Here is a 21,306-nt window from a genome sequence, read left to right on the forward strand (position 1 = left end):
ACGGGCAGCCAAAAGAACCTTTGGGTGAGAAAGTTCCACCCCGTTCCCCTCGCGGTCCCCCTGTCTGGGGCCTGACTGGAATTTGGAACATTCCGTTTTGCTGCAATCAAGCCGGCTGCTCCGCACAGGAGGGAAGGTAACTACCATTCACACGAGGGGGAGGGGGAAGGAGAGCGGTGGTTGTGCTCTTGCTACCTGCACCCCGGGTCAAGCCCTCCACCTTTCCCCGTCCAGCCTGCAAGGCGAGGGCGGGCTGTTAACGCTGCCTGCCATTCTTCCCAGGGTCGGGGTAAGGCACCCTGAGAGGAGGAAACCCTTCCCCCCTCAGCCGGAGTTGGTGGTGTCCGATGTATTCACCTGCTAAGGCGGCCGTGAGCAGCCCGTCCCACTGCTGTCTAGCAGGGGAGGCTGCATCCCACCTCCCCCCTGCCAAGAGTGGGCCACCTTCACGGGGCAGGTATTTCTCAGGCTAGAGTGCAGGCCAGCCCTTGCTGCAGTCCCCACCCTCCCTGGCACGTCCCAGGGTCCTGCTGTGCCTGGAGACCCCCATCCTCCACTCACCACATCCCACAACATGCCTCCCACACCCAGCGATGAGCTACCAAAATCTTAACAACCGGTTCCCTATAAAAAAGTTCTGATTTAAGGGGGGAGACATACCTGTGGGGCTGGGGGCCCCTGCAGGGCCTGGGCCAAATGCCCCACTTGCCCCCTCCCCTCTGGCCAGCCCTGGAGCTTGCAGCAGGACACCTCCCCTCCCCCCACCACCTTGCCGGGCCTCTCAAAAAAACGGCAGCAGGACGACTCCAGAGCTCAGCTGAGCTGCCCAGCTGATGCCGGTGGCTGGCCACTCTGCAGCTGGGGAGAAGCGGGGGAAGGGTCGGGGGAGCCTCAGCCTCTCCAGCTGGGAATCCTGGGAACAACAGGATGGTCAGCCCGTGGACTGGAGTTCTTTGCCCACCCCCTGGCCCTTTAACAACCGGTTCTCCACTGAGGTCTAGTTTTAGCAACCGGTTCTTGGGAACCTGTGGGAAGCAGCTCCAGCTCACCACAGCTCACACCTACTGTAGCCCCAGCGGCCCAGGACAGTGAGGGTCCCAGCCTGGCTGTGGCACTGTGAGACACACAAGAGTCAGACCCCAGCACTACAAGGGGCCCACAACATTCAGCAAGTCCCAGCATGCAGTGGTCCAGCTTGATGTGAGGCTGCACTGCATGTCAGACTCTTGTCTGGGCAGGCCCCATTTCTCTGAAGTAAAGATTAAGGTTAGTGTCATCTGTCCTATTCTGTACTCATTAGACAGAGAGGCTGTGGTAAATGAAGCTGTAAGGAGTGTGGGGACTGGATTTTGGAGAGATGGAACAAGTGGAGTAGTCTTCATGCTCCTAGCAAGTTACTGTACCGCCGGGCAAAGTCTGGACACCCTGCTCTAAAGTGAGCATTCCATTTTCTTGATTGGTTTCTGCTACACAGGTGCTATAGCTTGTTTAAATACAGCAGATCTTTTCCATATTAATGACCAGGAGTAAAATATTTTAAGGTTCTTATTTTACCTCCACTTTTCTAAGTCTTTTCATATAAAGTACACATTTTTTAAAGAAAGGGTAGTTACCCACTGGAAAAGTTTACCAAGGGATGAGGTAGATTCTTCATCCTTTGAAGTCTTTACATCCAGATTGGATATCTTTCTAAATGAAATGCTCTGGTGCTCAAGCAGAAGTTATGGTCCTGATGCAAGAATTAATGGGTGAAAGTATATGGCTTTTATTATGCAGGAGGATAGACTAGATGACCATGATGAGCCTTTCTGGCCTTAGAGTCTATAATTTAAAAAATGAATATCCTGAAGTTGCTAGTCACTAAAGTGTGGATGCCTTAGAAATGTTCAGCATAAATCACATTAGCAGAGACAGGGTAATGCAAATAAAGTTTATGTTATCAACCTTCTGAACTAGTATATACTTTTTGTGGCCCAAAATCTGATTGCTAGCAATTGGAAGAGACAGATCCAGGGGGATTTGAGGAGTTCTCCTTACCTTGTTACCTAACCCCTTCTGCCTCTTCCTGGGAGTTTTTAGTTTAGTTCTTAATAGTTGTCACAGTTTCATCTCTACCCTCTTATTTAACTGCCTTTTCCTTGGACAGCTACTGTCTTATTTGTCCGCAGGGCTTCAAAGCAAGCATTCCTTCTCCTTAGAAGTAGGTTCTCTGTCCCTTGCTGAGCTGTGGCAGCAAATGCTAGTGGACATTAGAAATGCCCCATGATGCAGAAGCATGGTGCTTCAAAGGAGTTATAGCAACCATGTAGAGAATACTAAGTAAGGCTTACTTGGCACACAAGCACTGGCTGCTGAAGGTGAGGAAGTTTTCCAAGGAGAAGGTAGATAGAGGATTAAGGCATTCAATATTTCTTGCTTTCCAGCAGAATAACATGCACAAAAAAATAGAGAACACCACAAAATGTGTGTTAGTGAGAGTTAAGGGTTAAGAAGGGAGTACAGAACCTTAACAATTCTAGCACAATTCTGCATGGCAGCTCCAAACAAGGAAAATAAGATCCTCGGGGGCTAGGTGACTGCTTTCTACCCCTAAACAAATCCCTTCCAGTGGACATTAATATGAACCCTCACTTGCTCAGGAAGTAGGAGTGTCCAATTCTTGGTCATAAGACAGACCACCATGAGGACACTGTGTCAAGTTTAACTCCAAACCACGTGTGTGTTGTTTTTTGTAATGGCAAAATATTGTTAATGTATATCTCAATGAATACTGCAGCTGATCAGCCATATAAACACCACCACTACTGAATACAGTAACAGTAGTGCCACAGCCAGGCTGGGACCCTCAGAACATCCACAGCATTTTAATTATATCTTTTATTTGAGCTGTGCTTAACCCCCCCCCCATACAATTTTCCTTTATATCACTTGTCTTGATATTGATCAGGGTAAAATGTGCTTCTTACCAAATTCGTTTGTTTGTTTAAAAAAGAACCCCCAAACCATCACGATGTCACCCCAACTCAAATATAACCCAGTGCCTATGGTGGCCCCTGCAGTTCTGTGGGGAGCTATCACAGCTCCAGCTGGTGAGGCGCTGTGAAAATTCTGGGGGGAGGCACAAAGTCAAGGAAGGCACCTACCCCCCGTCACATAGCAAATGACACCTCTGTTTGGAAGAATGAAAAGTAAACTTATCAGAATGAGGACCGCCACTGATGTGTATCTTAACAACAATATTTACCTTGGAGAAAAGACTGTGAAATAAGGTTGCCATCTCTGAGTTACAAAAAAACAAGACAGCTGGGATGATCCTGAGCCAATAAAACTGGGCAGCTGACACTGAACACCCTTGCAGACTTTCCAGGACAGCTACCTCAAAAAATAAAAAAATAAAAAAAAATCCTCGGAAAACCTGGACAGGTGGTGGCCCTACTATGAAAGAAACTTCCAGTAAAGAATACATACCTTTCAGGAGAAAAATTAATACTGATGTGACTAAAATAGTAATAAAGCATGTGTTTGCAGGATCAGAAAATTAATTAGAGAAATCTGGTTTATTTTTGAATTAAAAAGGATGAAAATTTTATATATAACAAAGTCCAAAAGGGTATTAATTGTCATAGCAATATCATAGGGTATGTTTCTAGCGAGGTCCTATGGGGATCAGTTCTTGGCCCTAAGCGATAATATTTTTATTAATTACCTGGAAGAAAACAAAATCATTTAAAAAAAAAAAGCATATGTTGTTTGTAGCTTAAATTTAACACACACACCCTGAAAGTACACAATGTATTTTACCTGCTATAGTACATAATAAGCCATAAGAAGACATTTAGGCCCAAATCATGCCATAAACTCAATGCCAGCAAACTTCACAAGCCTCACTGCAGGATCAGAATGTAAATTTTTTTCTTGGGAAAACTGTATCCAAGCTGAGAATATTAAGACAAATTAAAGATAATTATTAACCTCTAGTAATATTTGCTAGTGTATACGTAACGCTACATTGCAGATGGGTGTTTTACCAAAACATCACTGTGCTACAATTGCCTCTGTACTGCTCATAAATGCAATGGAAACTGAGAATCTCCATCCTTGCAATGGAAACTCCATCTTTCACTCACCCCTGTGAGCTAGCCTAGCAGTATACTGGCATGCTAATATTCTAAGATCAATGAACTATGTCAGCATAATAGGATGAGTTAAGGTCTAGGAGAAAAATCTGTCCTACCCCAGAAAGGCTGTAACTCCCATTACATTGATATAATATGGCATAACGTAGGAACATCTGTGTATTTAGACTATTTAATCTGCTGCCACAAAAGATTTCTAAGAGCTCCTTTAGTCTACACTAGGTATAGTATAGACTAGTTTATACTAATATATAGTATGTATTAATATACTAAGGCCTTGTCTAGACTAGGAGTTAATGGTATAATGTTAGAATGGGTTAGATAACATGTTTGAAGTCTACTGTAGGCAAGGCAGAGTATACTTGAACATGTATTAAGATTACTGAGTTAGAGCCTAGGCTCCCCATAGGCTAATCACATATCAAAGGCAGAGTGTGCCTGGTCTGCATTTGACTTCTCAAATATGTTAGAACATGTCTCTCTCTCTCGAGTGCATCTCTTCAGTCACAGCTTCCATAAAACCAACTGAGTAAATTCTTTACCTCTCAGGAGCACATACCCATGGTCTCTCGAGACTGAAGGATGCCTACTACTACTAATACGTCTTTAATCCTAATCTAGACAAGGTTTAAAGCTATTACAAAGCATTTGGGTTTTAAACCAACAGTGTTCAAAATAATTTAAAACTTTAGATGCTATGAGCCAGATTCTTCAGTATGCTGCAGCTCCTCTACTTTGATCTGTTTTTATTGTGTAAAGGAACAGTGCTCCTGCCATACATACTGGTATCTTTCTGATATACTGTAATTTCGTAAAACATTTGTTATCCGTTATTGCAAAACAAAACTTAATAAATGGTTGGTTTATGTTTTAATATATATTTTTGAAAATTGTCTGAGTATTTTCCTTCTATGTTAGGTTACAGCTCAGAAGTTATGAGCGTCTTAAAAACAGGTTTACAACCAGAATGTTGACACAGATAGAACCTTGATACAGCTCTGCTAGCGATCTTTATGGAGGCAAAGTAAAACAAACAATTTACGGTTAGTAGATTAGCAAAACTCATAAAAATGTGATGTAAACAAAAGAATTTTCGGAAGGGGAGAGCTTAAATCATAGTAGCAAATTGCTTATTTTTTATCGCTGTGTTCTTTCTCTAATGTTTTAACATTAAAATGAATGGGAATTACTCATATTCTGAAGGGGGAAATCTATCCCCTGGATTTTATATATTATAAAACAACATTTAACATTTTCATCTCCACAGCTCTTTACACACATTAATTAATTCCCCAAGCACTTCTGTGATTCATATAACTAAGTATTATCCCAACTTCTCAGATGAGGAAATTGAAGCAGGGAGGGTCTGATTTGCACAAGACCATAGAGGAAATTAATGAAAGGGCTGGGATTAGAATTGGAGAGTTCTTGTCTCCCAGGCCTGTGCTCAGGCCAAACAGCCCTGTCTGTCTATGTATTGCCATGCAGGAAACACTGTTTTCATTCACAATTTCATGCCCCATGTAAGCATCATGGAGATCGAATGTTAAGTATGGTGGAAACAGGAAAGAAAGGAACAAGTACCTAATGCTGCTAAACAGTGTCCCCTTAACTCAATTCAAGATCACTCACTGGCTCTGAAGAAGTCCCATGCAGTCCTGCTTGGATAGCAAATGCTATATGGGAAGCAAAATAGGGGATCCCCTAGGAGTTCTGAGACCGACATATTGAAAGGTAAACCCAAAACACCAAAAAGGCCCAAAGCTGCATTCTTTATCACCCAAAATCTAATTGATTTCAGTGATGGTTTTGGTTGTGGCTTAGGCCCTAAATGTATGAGTGACAATTTCAGACTTAATATGTAAAGCAATCCATCATATGTATAAAAAAAAACCCTAAATGTTAGAGTGTGGAAATGGAAAGTTAACGTATCCACCATGTTCCTCCCTACCAACTATCCTTTCACATTCATTATCACTCCAGCCCATTGGAGCCTTCCAGATTTTCTTGGCCTTCATGCAGGTCATGAGGGGAATGAGGCACAGGGGATGGATCACTTGATGATTACTTGTTCTATTCATTCCCTCTGGGGCACCTGGCATTGGCCACTGTCAGAAGAGAGGATACTAGGCTAGACAGAACTTTGGTCTGACCCAGCATGGCTGTTCTTATGCTCTTATTACCATTTTGAGGTAAGACTGAAATCTTAATTATCAGGGTTTATACACATAGATATAAAAACATGAGAAGGATTTTTAAGAAGTTCAACCAGTCCAAAAATGTGAACCCAAAAAACTTCAAAATGTTTTGTTTGTTTTTTTATTTTGCAAAAGGCTTAAAAATTCTCTTTCATAACAGGATGCAGCCTGTCAAATTTCAATTGGTTTGCTTTGTTTTTTTTGCCACATTAGAGGAGGCTGAACATCAGCCTTATAATAGAAGGCCTGCTTCATCTTAACTATTACGAGATGACTGATCTCTCCATATTAATAAACTAAAACATTAGTGATATTTACACTCTTACATTTACAGCTCTTGATCACTTTAATAATCACATGGAAAAATAGGTGTTTCTACTCAAACCAATATACACTTTTAGCCATTAGCATGTAGCCAATAAATGTAACCAAACAGTACATCCCAATGAATTTAAAAATCAGAACTAATCCTTTTACTTAATTTAATTGCTTTTCAAAAGTTGATGGATAATTTATTAAAATTGGACATCAGTTACTTTTCTCATACGCCAGGAGACTGCTTCTGCACAGATGTAAGGATCCCAGTGTACTTACAACTAAGAACTGGGAACTTGGCATGAAGAACTAGCTCCATCATCTCATCTCCCATGGGACTCTGGTTGCATGTAATGATCTGCCTATGCACATTTGATTTCAGAATCAGACTAAGTGAGCAGTTGATAATCCTTAGGGAAATATGGGTAACATTTATTTGCTTTTCATAGGAGATGAAAGAGTACACCCAGGCCACAATTCAGCAAAGCATTAAAACATTCTTAAATCCATCCATATTCAGGAATGCATTTAAACACATTCAGTTTAAATGCATGCTTAAGCACATGCCTAAAGTTCAGCAGGTATTTCCATGTTTTTCTGAAAAGGGATGGACTGCTGAATCAGGGCCCCAATGCAGAGTAATCACTAGAGACCAGATTCTGATACCACTTACAGTGGTGTAAAACTGGAATAACTCTGTTAAAGTCTATGACTCAAGGAATATTCTTAAAAGGCTGAAAACAGTTCTAGTTAGTGTCAGAATGTTGCCATGAGTAGTTTTCTTGGTTAAGCTTTTTCTGTTAAACTTGAACCCACTGGAGTCCGTGGCGCAAATCCCACTGGCCTTAATGGGACTAGGATTTCACCCCATGTGATTATTCTAGTGGTTGCCAGGTCTCATATCGACTTCTAACAGACGATACTTGATGTTCTGTGGATTAGTTTTTGAACTAGGTGCAGCACAGTGTCTATATTACAAAATAGAGCTGACTACTAAAATAAGTAAATTTACTGTATATGCTCCCCAGTGTCCACATCGTCCAACACATTAATATCAAAGAGCTGGGACAGAACTGGGGGAGGTTTTGACAAGAGGACATTTCTTCTGTTTTTGCTCGCAAACACCACCAGGGATAGTATTGGCTTTGGGCCCCATTTTATCTAAACTCTCCCAAGTTTAAGGCAATATACTTTTGGATCATCTCTAGAAACAAATTTTTAGGCTTAGTATGTAAATTCTAATTGAATACTCTGAGTGTTTCCTATATAAGAGCGGGTTAAATCATCTTCTACAAATAAACACATCTTTGTTTGCCTTTTTCCCAGAGAACCAGCATTCATTTTAAATTAAAATACTCTAAAGCAAGTTGTGTTTGAATAATACAAAAGGTTACATATTAATCTGCAATGATGGGTAAAGACTCAGAAAAACTTTGTTGCAAACGACAAGTCTGTATGAAACAGATTTACTAAAGTATTGCAAGAAAAGTCTTAGCTGTCCTTCATTAAAAAAATGTGTATTCCCAGACATGCATCAAAAGATGTCCTAAAAGCATTTTCACTACTCATTTCTTCCTTAGCAGAAAAGGCATTGACATTAGTGTTCCCGTTATGCTTGGGGAGCCAGTTGTACAACTGATAGTTTAACAGTAAAGTTTAATGTCCTTGCAAGTACTTCAAAGAAGAAAAAATAACCCTTGCTTTCTGAAGCCTAATAGATGGAGAGCCACAAGAAGGAATTCCTATCTAAATGCAAATCAAGGCACAACCATCTTGAATGCACGAATAGTTACAAATGGTAATTTTCCCACCATTTGCTAATGTTACATGCTACAATTATAGTCTTACACAACTGGAGTATTTAACAGCTATTCTCTTCAGAATGCAACAATGCATATTTTAGTTTTTTCTAGTCATATAAGCAGCCCAAAATATTCTTCTTATGTAGCAATTTGTTTAAGCAGATTTAATTTAAAACATTGTTATTCCTTGTTTCTGGTTTAATTAGTTTTGCTCCAGAAATACATAAAGGCTAAAGCGGTCAGAAAAGAAAAAGAGCTAGATCTGCTCGCTGAACTATGAACAAAGTCTCCTACTTGTTTGCTAGAGTGTGAATTGTGTAGAACTGATTTTCATAGTTTATTAGCAGTCTGGTGCGATGGATGTAGTGATCCTGAGGTTAGCACCACAATTGGATCCTTCCCCTTCCCCTTACAAAAATGGGAACTGCATGTAAACTATACAATGAATGTTGGGCACACACATTTGCAATCCACCTGAGTGCAAAGGGCTGGACACATGCTCCTCAACACCACTAAAACCCTGGAGTGGAGATGTCTGGGTGATTTTGCACAGAACAGCTGTGCAGGAAGTGTGGAGTTTCCAATAAAGGATCTCTGTACACAAAAGTCCAGATTTCCAAGGGAGAGCAGATTTCACGGTCCATGATGCATTTTTCATGGCAACAAATTTGGTAGGGCCCTATACATTGATATATATATTCACACGCTGCCCCTGCTCTGCCTCAAGCATTAGCTCTGCAGCTCCCATTGGCTGGGAACCATGGCCAATGGGAGCTGTGGGGGCAGTGCCTGTGGGCAGAGACAGCGGGCAGAGCCGCCTGCTGGGCCTCCGCCTAGGAGCAGCCAGGACAAGTGGGGAGCCGCCCAACGTGAACACCCCCTGAATCTGGCACCCCACGCCCCAACCCGCTGCCCCCAACTCCCTCCTGCACCCAAACTCCCTCCCAGAGCCTGCGCTCCACTGCCGGACCCATGCCAAATGGACTATAAACTGGAATTTCAATGAAGATTAGAAATGCCGGTTTATAGAGCTTTCTGGTTGGTGAAGTGCCGGATAAAAAGCTTTTACTTTATTCCATTACCCTTACTCACTATCTCTTGAATCTTTGATCATTAACTTCTTGTTCAATGCTGATCCGGAGCAAAAGCTTCCCCTACTCTGCAAGTACCAGGGGTGGGGGGGCTCAACCCTTGGCCCACCCATGCCACCCCTGCCCCCAAGCTCCCACCCTTAACCTGCCTCTTCTTTCCCCCCCATCTTCCCCTCCCTCCTGCCCGTGGGAATCAGCTGGCTTGCGACGTTCAGGAGGGAGGGGGAGCCTGCGCACCAAGTCCTCGCTCCTCCCCCGTCCCTCCTGAACACCGGAAGCCAGCTGATTGCCGCAGGCTCTGGAGCTTGAGTCTTTCCAAGGCTGACAGGGAGGAACCACTCAAAGCCACTACAATGGCCTATGGAGGTAAGAGGTTTGTTTCACAGCTCTCAGAGCTTTGTACTAACCTAACTGAGAGACTACCTCGCTCCCTGTGCCATATTGCCACAGTTGTGATCAGTGAAGGTGCTCAAGCAAGAGTCTCTTTAGTATAAGAGAAGAAGCTGCTGACAGGGCAGTCTCCATGAAGGGCCCTCTGATTTTAGCTATTTTGGGTTGAGGGAGGGCGTTCCAGATATGGTGTCCATGGTATACTTACTGCAAGACTCCTTTAGAGAGACAGGGATACAATAAGGGCTATTTATGAAGGAAGGAGGTTGGTTTGGCTTTGGTGTTTCTGTAGTTGGTTATTGGTTATTATTATTTTAACTTATGAAGGTGAAGAAGCTGCTGGTTTTAATTTTATTTTGACTATATTTTTAACTTTTGGCAAAGTCACCTAGAGCGCAGAAGAGGTGGTGGTGTTCGTGGGGGGAGGGAGAGAGGAGTTACTTTTTATTTCTATAATAGGTGTTATTATTTAAGGCTCTCTGTAGACGCCAGCCCACACCACTGCATTAGTTTATGTTTCTAAAGTTATTTTCACAACCACTAGAGCTAAAAACATTTATTTAAAATAAATAATTAAAAGCCTACATTGTGGTTCACAATTTCATAGCCGGTGAACATGTATGCATACTAATTTGTGTATTGTGCTTTTATCAGAAAGTCCTATGCCAATTCTTTGAAAATGATCAGTTTTGAATATATTTCTGAATTGTTTAGGAGGAAACTCTAAACTTGGGGAGCCAAGGCAGTGATCCTGTATGTAAATTGTTACTTCAAGTCAAAGTCGAATAACAGGGTGGTGATTTATAAAATAATTTATTTCCTTCTTTAGTATTAAAGTGTATGGTTAATAGGAATACATGCTATCTATCTATCTATGGTATTTATATGTCCCCCATTACCATAGTATCGGAGTACCTCACAACTCCATGTGAGGTAGGGAGGTATTACCTCCATTTTTTACAGATTGGGAACTGAGGTCCAGATCCACAAATGTACTCAAAGGTAAATCCCAGTTTTGGGCACCACTGTGATGCACAAAACCCTCACTCAGCTGCCTCCTTACCCTGTAAGTGCCTACACTCAGTGGCTACATTTTTGCTATAAAAGTTCTCTGATCACCTGAGTTTCTCTCTCTGCCTTAGTCTAGAAATCCAGATGCTTATCTCCCACTTTAGCTCCAGTGCAATCCACAAACTGGGGGAAGGTAGGCAGAAGAGTGTGTATCTCACCTGTGAGACCCGATCTGGTAGATGGCCTCTAAGCACTCCTGCCAGATAGGGTCTCAATCAAAATCTGGGTGGGAATGGTGACCACCTTTCCATTTTTAGCCAAGTGGTTAGCACTACTCACCTGGGATGTGGGAGATCTACACTCAATTCCCCTCTCTGTCTGAGGAAGAAAATATTTGAACAGTGGTCTCCCACCTTTCAGGAGGGTTCTCTAACCACTGGGCTATGGGATATTCCGATGTGGAGCTCCCTTAATCTCTTCACTTTGGATAAATACCTAGAATCACTGGGCAAAAAGAGAGAGAGTGACTGTACAGCTTGGTGGTTAGGGCACCTACCTCCCACCTGGGAAGTAGGAGACCTAGGATTCAGTCTCTCTGCTCCAGTGACAATTTATACACAGTGAAACAACTTCAACATGAGCGATTAAGGGAGTCCCTAATCAGAATACAAGAACTGGCTATGGTGGAGAACCTGGCCTTCAGATCTGCCTTACACCAGCCAGTTGTCAAGGTGGAGGGAAGACATGAATCCCCTCCCTCCGCAAATAGGCACCACCTCTGCCCAGCATTTGGTGAATTCAGGCAGGGCTGACGACAAACCGAACAGGAGTACTGCGACCATGAATCTCAGGCACTTCCTGTGGCTTGGCAATACTGCCACATGGAAGTAAGTGTTGTGAAGATCTAGGGCACCAAACCAATTATTTCAATCTAGCGAGGGAAGGATCGTCACTAGGATGACTATATGAAATCTCATATAGTTGATGTATTTGTTGAGATTCTGAAGGTTGAGTACGGGTCTCAGAAAGTTCCATGAGTAAAACCCCTTGCCCTGATGTTGAAGGGGACTTCTTCTATGGTCCCTAAAGCAAGTAACTTCTTGTGGAAGCAGCAATTCGTGAACAGGCACCTGAAAAGGGACAGGTGGGCAAGTAGAGGAGATTAAGAAAAACTGGATAGAGTATCACAGTTGCATAGTGCTTAAGACCTACTTGTCCATTGTTATGGCTTCCCAAGCATTGAGAAAGTGGGACAATCTGTCCCCAAATGGGAGAGAAATGACAGGAAGATTGCCAGTAACTTGACTGCTGTCCTCAAGGTGGAAGTCAAAAGGATTGCTTACCAAAGGATAACTAAGGACAAGTTGGCTGGTTGGAGTTGAAGCCAGAGGGTTTCTTCCTCTGATTTATGTCTCCTCTTTGGAAAGACATGTTGCCAGAAGTGTAAGTAGGTTGCCTGTAGTACAGTTGTAATACTGCTTGCCTGTAATACCGTTGATAGTGCTATGATTCCTGGGCCCTGTCCTGCCATCGGTTGGTGGCAGGTGTGTAGTCTCCTAACAGAGTGTAGCATGGGAGTCTTTAAATGAGTGTAAAATCTCCATTTTTTTTCAGAGAACAGAAACTGACCATCCAAAGGGTATAGTATGTTGGATGTCAGGGGCTATACTGGAATTTTTGTGACCAAGAGGTTGTTCTAGTTGTTATTGCAGAAGCTGTACCCTAGAAGAAACATCTGCTGTGTCAAGCGCCAACTGAATCACTGATGTGGCTGCTAGAGGACCTTCTGCCAGGAAAGCCTTAAACTCTTCCTTTGCATCTTCAGGGAGTTTTTCAGTGAATTTAGATGTGATCCAGTTTACAAAGTCATTCTTTTATAAATGAACCTGCTGATTAGCTATGCATGTCTGGAGAGACAAGGCAGAATAAATCTTTCTCCACAGCAAATCAAGCCTCTTGGCCTCCTTTTCTTTGGGTGTTAATTTGAACTTGCCCTGTTGCAACCTCTCACTGGTGACAGTGACCACAAGGGAGTTTGGGGCCAGGTGGGAATAAATACATTCAAAGCTTTTCATGAGGACATAATAATGTTTGTCTTACCTGTAGGAGCTAAGGAGTTTGGTGTGCATCACAAGGTCTTTGCTGGCTCCAAGAGAGCCTCATTTGCAGGGAGGGCAACCCTCCCAGGTGCTGACAACTGAAGAATGTCCAGAGCTTGTCTGTGTTCTCTTAGACAAACTTAGCTTAGGTGATCTTGATAGGACTTAAAATATTCCAGAATAGAGGAGGAGGAATCTGGATCCAATGAATCATCTGGTCAGGAGAGTGACAAAGCAATAGGAGCCAGTGGATCCTCCTGTGGTAGGACCTGGTCCTGTGGTAATGGCTCAGTGAGAACAACATCTGCAGGTGCCCCCAATGTAGGAGGCTATAGAAGTCAACTAGCCAAACAGTCTGATGATCTCGACCTCAAGTGTGCCGATGATCAGGACCTGGGAGACAGGAGGCCAGTAGGTACTGGGCCATAATGACCTGTCTGTATTATAGGAACAGTCCTGCTCTTGGTACCAATGTTCTCCCTCTGGAAACAGCCTGGAAGACTTACTAGACCAATGCCTAGGAGGAGATGGTGAAGTAGAAGACGATTCAAAAACAAATCACAAAGAGCCATTTGAATAATCAGTAGGCAACAGAGGAGCTAAACCAGAAGGGACCACTAGATGCTCTGATCTGTCTGTAGCCCAATGAGAAGAGTACTGAAGTCCACACTGTAGTTAGTATTGCAAACGCCCCACAAGGTGTTGAGCGGACTATGTCAACACTCAGTGCCAGGATGGACTTCAACACTGGTGCAAATGTATGGAGTACCATTTGTATCCTGTCAGAGAAATGCCCTGGTACCAAAGCTGTGGGTGCCAAGAGAGACCATTGTTGAAGTTGAGGCATAACTGAGTACTGACATGGAGAGTGTCAGTGCCAAAGACGGTATTGAAGTCACATCTTTTGTAGGCTTCCACAGATGGTAGCCTGTGAACCAAAGCAACAGATCCAAATGGGCCAGCAACAGCTGGGGCACCTCCACTACAAAGGACTCATGTACTACAAGAAAGCCTGGAACCGAGAGACAAAGCAAATCAGTTGCTGCCTGATAAGCCTGTGAACTAGTTGGTACTGACAGCTTCGGTGCCACAGTTGTGCGCGTTGGTTCCAGACTCAATGGCCATTCCACAGATGGTACTGGACTTGACATTAAAGTACTGATATGTTCTTGCTGTGGTACCGGGGAGATATAGGTTAAGGGTCCAGCTCTACCCTGAGTACCTGAGGAGTCCCGGTGATGTTTCGAGCCCTTCTTTGAGGAAGAAGAGAAAGTCTCTCCTCAATCTGGAATGGTTCTGGCTGGTTTTATGGGTCCTCATTCATTCATCAGCCTTTTTCTCTGAGAAGAGTCTTCGTCATGAGACCTGTCAGAAACTACCATAACCTCAGCAGCTGCCTGAGGGGCCAAGCAATCTGACGAAGGTCCTGGGGCTGAAGCGGGTCTCATCACCTTCTGCATGAGGTGCTATGTAAGATTCAGATATCTGGCTGTCTGCGTTCTTTTGCTGAAAGAATGGCAGATACTGCACCTCTCTTTACTGTGTCCCTCGCCTAGACACAAAAGGCAGTGCATTTGGGGGTCATTATTTGGGATAGCTGCCCCACATGACAGGCAGTGCTTAAAGCCTGGTGAGAGCATACCACAGGGCTTCATATGAAATGAACTAGCTACTGGGTACTAACTGCTAATTACTAGCTACTCACAAAAAAGGCAGGGAGAAAACTCACTGATGCAGTAACCACAAGGTAAACTTCACAATGAACTTTGACTCGGGCCATAGGTGTTGAGAAGGAACTGAGGAGGATTGGGGCAGTGCTGCCCTTATGTAATCTTGGGAGAGGCTATGAGGAGGTGTAGGGTGCATGTGTCACCCTGATGGTTTCTACTACAGAAAGCCCTCTGGCCTCAGTGCACTGGGCACATGTGCAGTTGAGTGGAATACACATCTGTAATCAGTCAAGGAACTCTCAGATCCCAAGCTAATGCTCTAACTGTTAGACAACCCTACCTCACTCTGAATCTCTTGTTTTCATTAGCTCATTAACTGAAATGTTCTTTGTATCCCAAAACATTTCCACATGACTGCAACAGCCAAATGCTGACGCGTCTGCTGAAAGGTATAAAGAGCAGGCAATGGTATTCCCTCTTCAAAGTGTAACCTCCATATCTATAAAGGACTAAGTAGGGAAGAGAACTGTTAGGTGACCAGCTTGTGCTGCTCTCCCTTTGTACCGTCACGGGGGCTAAGAGCCTCTTGGTTGCTCTTGCTGTCTATTTCTGAGGTTAAACACCTCAAGAGGAGAGACCATGTGTTTTCAATGGAGGTTCACACATCTGGAAGTTGCTCCCTCCAGAGGTCCATGAGAACCCAAATTTGGTAAGCTTCAGTCATAGTGTAAAACTTAGGGGCTAGGACAAGTTTTTGATTGACCCTACCAGAATGCTTAACAGATGTGGGCGGGTGAGATGCCTGTTACTATATTTTTTCTTTTGTAGGACTATTTCTTTGTAAAGGGCTGTTTCCAGTGATATAAGGGGCCCCGGTGCTGAGGCAATGGGCATCATTACAATTTCTAAATAAGTAACAATCCCCAGGCTTAGCCAGTAGCCCCCACCAACAGAAGGGCATCAGGGTGGTACCTTTGCAGCCAGCTGCTCTTAATGCTATCATGGCTGCCCAATGATTGAGCCTGACTTCACTAATTATTTCTTACTCGTGGTCAAACTATCATCTCCTTCCCTGATCCTTGTCTTCACCCTCTTCTTCCTATTCTCTTCCTTCACTTCTCATCTCCAATTTCTTGTGCTTGCCTCAAATCCATTATCCATTATTTCACTCCGCTTCTGCAGACATCTTTTCTTCTCATCCCCAATATCCCTCCTAGTCATCTTTTAAATCTTTTAACAAATACATTTATATAGGCCCTGATCCAGCAAAGCAATTAAAGCATGGTCTTAACTTTAAGCATGTGAGCAATTCTTTTGAAGTCAACAGGACTATTCATGTGCTTAATGTTAAGCATGTGTTTAAGTGTTTTCCTGGATCAGGGCCATAATCATTTTCTAAACACAACCAAACTACAAACCAACAAAAGTAGTACATAGCAACCCAGAGCAACCACAAAATTAGGTATTATTGTAACCTTCATCTTACCTTCCCTCGATATCCTGCCTTTTGTATGTCATCATCACTAGTAGTGTTACGGCTACACTTAGACTCTATCCTGCAAACACTACTGGAAGTAATACTTACAACCATGAATGGTGCTGTTGATGCTCATGGGAATAAGTCCCACACGTGGTAATGTTTGCAGGGTCAGGCCCTTGCACAGTAAACTCCTCAGGTCAGGGATCCAGTTTATTATTTGTCTGCACAGCACCATGCACACACAACTTCAAATCATAATTTTTAACTTTTCCTGTTATGGGGCACAGGGAAATGTCATATTTCTAGATTTCCCCCAAGTCCCCCCACTTTCAGCCAACTTCTAATCTGAATAATAATAATAAAACTTACTTATTTAATTGATTATAACCCTATATATGCAAGCGATCAAGTTAAAAGCGCCTCTCTCCAAAGAATTCTGACCCTGTCCCCTTGTTGTCATGACGTCCCTCTTCCCCAATACTCCCCGCCTTATGATTTGGTATTTTTACTGATTGTGCCATTGTTTTGTTTTTATACATTAGATTGTGAGATCTACAGGGCTGGGACCTTGTCTTATTTTTACAACGATAAAGAACGGTGCACATCTTTGGCACTATACAAATCATTGCCATCATAAAAACACATGACCTGACCCTTAGTTCCAGTTGAAAACACTGCTGGGAATATGCTCAAAGAATAAATATTTTGTGTTCACTGCACCAACACAATGAAAACATTTTTCCAAGCTGCTGCTGAGATGGTATCTAGTCCCATTATGAGTCAGCACCCCAATGCAGCTGACTTTCCAATTGCCAACTCTGGCTGCTTGCAATTATTTTTTTTTAAAAGGTAGACACAGGCTCCATTTTTAAAGAGCTAATTGCTCCCTTCCTGCTTAGGCAGAAATCTGCAAGATCCGAATATCACAGGGAGTGGAGTGAAGCAAGGTGTGTTCAGGGGAAAGGTGGTTGTAGTGTATTTCCCCTTCCTTTATGCAGCAAATCTTTTCACAGTTGCTGCAATAGACCCTGTTTCCCTAGGCAAGGGATGGGACTAGGGAAGGAGGAGGGGAGGAAGAGTCATAGGAATGGCCACTTGGTACAGCACATTTCCCTTCAAGGCCAATCAGGACTTACATGTCTTAAAACATTGTAGGTGATTACAGGCAACATTGTGGAGAGGACCTGAGATGTTGGGTGTGGGGGATACAATATGCAGCACTGTCACAAAGGCAGGAGACGGACTGGGAAACCTGTGGATGGTTAAGAATCCACAGTGTTTTCTCCTGTGGATCCCAGCCTGCACCCCATTTATGGCTGCCAGCTCTGCTCCACATCTGGGCCAGTAGTTCAGAGCGGGTAATGCAGTGGAATGGCAAGTTCAGGTTCCGGGGGAGCTGTCCTATGTTTTTCATGAAGGGGTTTGGTGCAGAATCCCTACTCTCTTGTAAATGAACAGCCTAGATGGTAAATAGTTTTCTGTATTCTTGCCTTAAACTGCAAAAATATAGCTTGCAAATCACCATAAACAGTTCTTCCTTAGCTGCAGTTTTATGCTGAATTGGGCAGTACACAGTCCATTACTGTTATAACATGGCCTCCTTTCATGAGAAGAGATGCTTACTTACTCTAACTGGTTCTTCGAGATGTGAGGCAGACATTTAGTCCACTTAGGTGTGTGTGCGCCCAGTGCATGGGAACCAGAGAATTTTGCCTTGCAGTACTCATAGGAGGCAGGGATTGTGCCTCATGGTCATAGCCCCTCCCCTGGATATATGAATAAGGCTTTACCAAATTCATGGTCCATTTTGGTGAATTTCACAGTCATAGGATTTTTAAAATAGTAAATTTCATGATTTCACCTATTTAAATCTGAAATTTCACAATATTGTAAGTGTAGGGGTCCTGACCTAAAAGGAGTTGTGGCGGGGTCTCAAGGTTATTGGGGGGGGGCAGTTGCGGTACTGCTACCCTTACTTCTGTGCTGATGCTGGTGGCTGTGCTGCCTGGGGAGCTGGACAGCTGGAGAGCAGCGGCTGCTGGCCTGGAGCCCAGCTCTAAAGGCAGAGCCGCCGCCAGAAGCAGCGCAGAAGTAAGGGTGGCCTGGTACATTATTGCCACCCTTACTTCTGTACTTCTGCCTGCAGAGCTGGGCCCTCAGTTAACAGCCGCCTCTCTCTCCAGCCACCCAGCTCTGAAGGCAGCGCGGCAGTAAGGATGGCAATACTAGGACTCCCCTAAAATAAACTTGTGAACCCCCACCCTCCCCGCAACTCCCTTTTGGGTCAGGATCCCTAATTTGAGAAACACTGGTTTCCCCTGTGAAATCTGCATAGTATAGGGTAAAAGCACACAAGAGATCAGATTTCACTGGGGGAGACCAGATTTCACAGTCTGTGACGCATTTTTCATGGCCAGGAATTTGGTAGGGCCCTATATATGAGGCAGCTCTGCCTTGACCCCAATTTAGTCCCTTCACACTACATGCCCTGAGACTAGACTCCGATGCAGGGGGACAAAGGGTGAGTTGTGGAATACACATCTGCATCATATTTTGAAGAACCACAGTTATAGTAAGTAATCATTTCTTCTTTGAGTAGATGCAGCTGTGTATTCCAATTACATGACTCATGCCAAGCAGGACCCACAGGAGGTGGATCTCAGTCTAACAAAGATTACAGAACCACCCTCCCAAAGTTTGCAAGATTTTTTGGATGATGATGTACAGCATAAGAGTTCATAAACATATGTATCGATGACCACATAGCAGTCCTGCAAATGTCCAGTATTGAGCTGTCACTTAGGAACATTATTGATGGAGCTTGCACTCTCTTAGAATGAACTCACATCCACTGAGAAGGCATAGTCAAAGGTATTTTATATGTAGTCTTGATACAGGATGTTTCCATCTAGAGATTTGTTTGTGAAGAGACCACTTGCCCCTTCATACAATACACATATGACACAAACAGGCAAGGCAAAGCATGAAATATTTTAGTCCTGTCCAGGTAGAAAGTTACATATCAGACATCTAATGGGTGGAGATACTGCTCCTCTGGAAATGAATGTGGCTTAGTAAAGAAGACAGATAAATACACCACCTGGTTCAAATAAAACTGAGAGACTACTTTACACAAAAACTTTAGGTGCAGTCATTAAGTCACTTTGTTTTTGGAGAACTGCATATAAGGATGATATGCCCTCAGAGCCTGCAACTCACAGACCCTCCTTGCGTATGTTATCACCACAAGGAATGCATGTTTCTAACACAAAAAAGGGAAGGGAGAAGATGCAGAAGGCTGGAACAGAGGTTCTGTCAAAGCCACCAGGACCACGTTAAGGTCCTCCAGAGAAACCAGCTCTCATACCAGGGGATGGAGACAAAGAAGTCCTTTTAATAATCTTGCAACCAGGGCATTGGAAAAAAAACCTAAATCTTCCATGAACAGGGGAATGAAGCGCTGCGATAGCTGCCACATGCACCCTTAGAGAGTTAAGCAGAAGGCCCGATGACAGAAGATGCAGCAAGTATTCCAATATATCCTGAATAGAAGCCAACATTGGTTGAACTCTGCAAGCCAATGACCACAGCAAGAATCGCTGCCATTTAGCTGAATAGGCCAATGACTCAGAAGGGGACACAGAATATGTGATCCCTGACTCCATGTTTGAGACAGTATCTTTCCATGCACATAGACTGGGGGTATAAATTGGAGACTGTGACATCAGCCCAGGGCCTCTCTCCTCCCTCAAATACTCTAAAGGCAAAAAGAATTCAGCCTGTATACAAAGAACTTTGAGCTGCTTACAATGTCTAGTAGGGTGAGAAAAACGGCTAGATTCAAATCTTGTTTAGCATAGAGTTTAGAATTTAGACTGTGATTTTACCTTCTCTTTCTTATGTAACCAACTCCAACCTCTATGCCTAACACTTATCACTTAAAATCTATCTTTTTGTAGTTAATAAACTTATTTTAATGTTTTATCCTTTCCACTGAGTTTGTCTAAAGTGCTTGGGGAATCTGCTCAGATTACAAAGGCTAGTGCATGTTCACTATCTTTTTGATGAAGTGGTGAACTAATTAATGAGCTTGCATTGTTCAAGAGAAGGTCTTGAGCAGTGTAAGACAGTACATTTCTGGGGTGCAAGTCTGGGACCTGGCAGGATTTGCTGGTGTCTCCCTCTGTATAGTTCATAAGTGGCTTAGAGAGCATTCATGCAACTTAGGTGGGTGTGTCCCAGTATGTTGTTGGCTGAGTGATCACAGCACCTGGAAGGGTTTGCTGCTTCTCACTAGTACAGCATCGGAAGAGACAGTCCAGGGAGGGGAGTTAAAGGCACAGCGGTCCCACGATTCCAGGCTTCATGCCGGGGATCCATCACAGCCCCCAATGTAGGCCAGACACTGGAAGCAGGAGGATCCCAACCTCAATGCCAAAGAGTCCTGGGATTCTAGGGATAAGGGTGAAGCTAGCCCTGAAGGTGTGAACAACTGATCTCACTCATCCAAACTGGATTTATGTCTGTGGAGGGAAGGGGGCAGTATCTTACGTATGCACTCTAATTTCCTCAAGGCACAGAGTGTGCCTTTATGGAATGTTATTTTCCTACAGAATCAGAAGATTGATTGCTGTGGCTGTGAATGCTATTAGAAACTAGTGTATAACTACATCAGTTTCATGATGGTATGATTGTACATATTCTTTTCAAAACCAAGTAAGTAGTTTTTTAAGAAAGAGGTATAGCTGGTTAAAGAACAGTGGAATGGTACAGCCCAATCTTAGCACATTTTTCCTAATATTAAGCGTATATTTTTCTTGTTTTCATCCCATTGCTCCTAGTTATAGCCCCCTCGCCCTGTTAAATATTCCCCTCCACCACTGGGTTTGATTCTCCCCTCACACAAATCTGACCCCACTATGACTCCATTTAATTCAATGGAGTTATTAGTGAGACACACTTACGCAAAGGAGAGAGGAATCAGGTCACTGGTATTTAAACGTTTCAGATACTTGTAATGTATAATGTTAATACCCCCACTTAGTTGTCAGATAGCTAACTATATATACTCTTTTTAAAAAGCTATTTATTTATTGGGTTTGGTAACCAAATAT

General features: G+C 43.3%; 1 protein-coding gene and 1 long non-coding RNA gene across 19 annotated transcripts in view; one reads left to right on the forward strand and one right to left on the reverse strand.

Moving 5' to 3' along the window:
• Positions 1-21,306, reverse strand: part of PRKAG2 (protein kinase AMP-activated non-catalytic subunit gamma 2) — a 361,996-nt gene that overhangs the window by 91,344 nt on the left and 249,346 nt on the right. The gene's annotated exons all lie outside the window — the stretch shown is intronic.
• LOC120397740 lies at positions 3-12,973 on the forward strand. Of its 3 annotated transcripts, none has more exons than XR_005593970.1 (4): positions 3-136; positions 1,301-1,435; positions 5,055-5,179; positions 12,558-12,971. It is a non-coding gene; the product is annotated as an uncharacterized LOC120397740 (long non-coding RNA). The 3 variants fall into 3 exon arrangements; XR_005593971.1 differs by lacking the exon at positions 3-136 and adding an exon at positions 162-289 and having other exon boundaries at positions 12,558-12,972; XR_005593972.1 differs by lacking the exon at positions 3-136 and adding an exon at positions 332-457 and having other exon boundaries at positions 12,558-12,973.

The sequence above is a fragment of the Mauremys reevesii genome, linkage group 2, assembly GCF_016161935.1.
Source record: "Mauremys reevesii isolate NIE-2019 linkage group 2, ASM1616193v1, whole genome shotgun sequence".
Taxonomy (NCBI): Eukaryota; Metazoa; Chordata; order Testudines; family Geoemydidae; genus Mauremys; species Mauremys reevesii.